Source organism: Lucilia cuprina, chromosome 2, assembly GCF_022045245.1.
Source record: "Lucilia cuprina isolate Lc7/37 chromosome 2, ASM2204524v1, whole genome shotgun sequence".
Taxonomy (NCBI): domain Eukaryota; kingdom Metazoa; phylum Arthropoda; class Insecta; order Diptera; family Calliphoridae; genus Lucilia; species Lucilia cuprina.
In genome coordinates, this window is record NC_060950.1 from 9,020,978 (window position 1) to 9,024,176 (window position 3,199).

Here is a 3,199-nt window from a genome sequence, read left to right on the forward strand (position 1 = left end):
ATAGTCTAGTCTATAGTCTAGTCTATAGTCTAGTCTATAGTCTAGTCTATAGTCTAGTCTATAGTCTAGTCTATAGTCTAGTCTATAGTCTATTCTATAGTCTAGTCCTTAGTCTAGTCTATAGTCTAGTCTATATTCTTGTCTATAGTCTAGTCTATAGTTTAGTCAATAGTATAGTCTATAGTATAGTCTGTAGTCTAGTCTATTGTCTAATCACTTTTATTGCATCAAATATTGTTTTATTAACTTTAATTTGCCACAAAAAAATTAATTTTATCTTTAAATATGTAGCTTACAAATAAGTCGTTTTGGTTCACTTAACAAAAACCCTTTTCATTGTTATTTCTCTCTATTACTGCAACTGACTAACGACTTTGTTGTCAATAAACTTTAAATGAAAATTGTTCATTGTGGGGTCGTGCATTGTTTTAGTTGTATGTCTGTCTGTATGTTTTTACATTGATTTTAATTTAAATTACAGCAACAAATCCCCAAAACACAGATACACACGTTGTTAATGGTATGACATGTTTGTCAATAATTTACAAACTTTAATAATTTAGAAAAAATATAAATTGAACTTTAAAGTTTTACAAAATTTAAACATATTTTCTACTTAAAATGAAAATGATTTTCAAATCTCTTTAGATAGATGCTTGTTTATGAAAATTACTTTTTTCATAATTTAAATATTTCAATGTGAACTTAAAACGATACCTTGTTAAATAAATATATAATTAGGTACACATAACTAAATATCATAATATATTTAATACAAACCAAAACATTTCATAAATTATCATGAAATTATTATTTTGCAAGCTAATTTTACAAAATAATAAAACAAAATATGAAATACAATTTTACACTTGGTTTGCTATATTAATAATAATTACCATATTTAACACGTTACTGACCATACACACTAAATTTCAATGTTCAATTTACTGATACAGATAGACATGTATGGAGGAAACCCTGCAGTTTTAAAGGTTGATATTATTTAGTTTTTTTTTTAATATTTGTAGTTTATTTAAAGGCAGGTAATTATTTATAATAAATTTAACTAGTTTTTTTTTACAAAACATTTTTAAAGACTGCGATTAGTTTACTTTTGCCGACACGTTTCCCCTATAAAATCGCTAGTGTGAAATTTACTTCTTTCTTCTAGATTAAAATAAATTTGAAGTAAAATTTAAGTAAACATTTTAGAATCGCAAACCCCAAGAATAACATTTGCAGTGTGTCTATTATTTCAGTACTCTACTGGGCATTGGTTCTAAAATAGCAATAAATATTATAGCAAAAGTATGATTAATGGCAATTTACAACTCACTGAACTAATGACACACATTTCAACCGAAAATTTCATTATTAAGGGAGCCTGTCGACGGTCGGTATTTGAGAATGGATCGATAGATAAGAAAAGTTAATATTTGTCTAATTTTTTCCTGTTAGTCGTTGGTACTAGGAAGGGGTTAATAGTTTATGCAATAATTTGTTGTTATTTTAATCTGTTTTTAGTTTAACAAGCAAAAATAGATAAATGATTGAATATTATTTATTGTTGTCAGAACTAATGAATAAGATAACAAGCATAAAACAGTTATAGTGACTAAATATAATCGAAATTTGTATGTATTAAGTTAGGAAGAGAGTGTGAAAAGAGTTAAATCTTTTTAGAGGGAATTTGACTATATTACAAGGATATCATACATGTGTCTACAATTTAAGCAAATCTTTATCCATCGTTCTTATCTATCTATCTATCTATCTATCTATCTATCTATCTATCTATCTATCTATCTATCTATCTATCTATCTATCTATCTATCTATCTATCTTTCTATCTATCTATCTATCTATCTATCTATCTATCTATCTATCTATCTATCTATCTATCTATCTATCTATCTATCTATCTATCTATCTATCTATCTATCTATCTATCTATCTATCTATCTATCGATCTACCTACTTACCTACCTACCTACCTACCTATCTATCTATCTATCCATCTGTCTGTCTATCTATCAATCTATATCAAAAATGAGGTCATTCTATAAAATTATTTTTTTTTTAATATTAAAATCTTTTAAATCTCTGCTTGTTTTTAGACATTTTCATATAAATTTCTTAATTTTACTTTTAATTTCTTAAGTTGTTTATAACTTAAAGATTATTTCTTTATGCTTTCATTTGTTTGTTCATCTCTAACCTAACATTTTGTCTCCATTCTTCTTCTTGTGGTTTTATTTCTTAACAGTTTCACAGAATTCATTTCGTTTGCACATGAATAAATTTCAAGGTCTAACTACTTTATTTTGAATACAGGGCATAATAAACATAACAAGAAAAAAAGCCGACCGACCCAACCGAACGTCATTAGAAATGCATGGACCTACAAATAACTAAGAGATACGGTTATAGAAGTAAAAGATTATTAAAAATTTACAAACTAAACACCCCACCCACATTTAAACACACACACACACATACATGCATACAGACCTAAGAAACTAACAACAAAGAATATGCATAAAATTTGCATTTAAATCCACAAAAAAAGTAGTACTCAAGTACTAAAGATATAAGCAAAATTCGAAACAGAAAAAGTTGTAAAAGGAAATTCATTTGTTCATATTGTTTGAAGTAAATACACACATACAAATTGTTGTTATGTTTAACTTTTTTCTTCGGTTGTTGTTGTTGTTCTATTTTGTTTTATTTAATACTTATTCTTCTAATTTTTACCCATTGACCGAGAGACCAGTATAATCATACTATAATAATAATGTTTCTCTTTCTTTTATGTTCTATTCATTTATATTCATTCATTTATCTTTATAATAGAAAAAAATTCAAAAGAAAATAATATGTGTGTTAGTATATAGTTGTTGTTTTGCATAAAATGTGCTGAAATACTATAAGATGTAGATAAAAAACTTAGTGAAAAAATGTATTAAATAAGGTAGAAAAAAGTATGTACCAGGCTATCAACGGAATTACTAAACCGGAAAAAGAGCCATCAACACAAACTTAATTTTATACAACAAAAAAACTGGATAATATTTTTACTTACATAAACTTCTAGATAGATAGATAGATAGATAGATAGATAGATAGATAGATAGATAGATAGATAGATAGATAGATAGATAGATAGATAGATAGATAGACCGACAGATAGATAGATAGA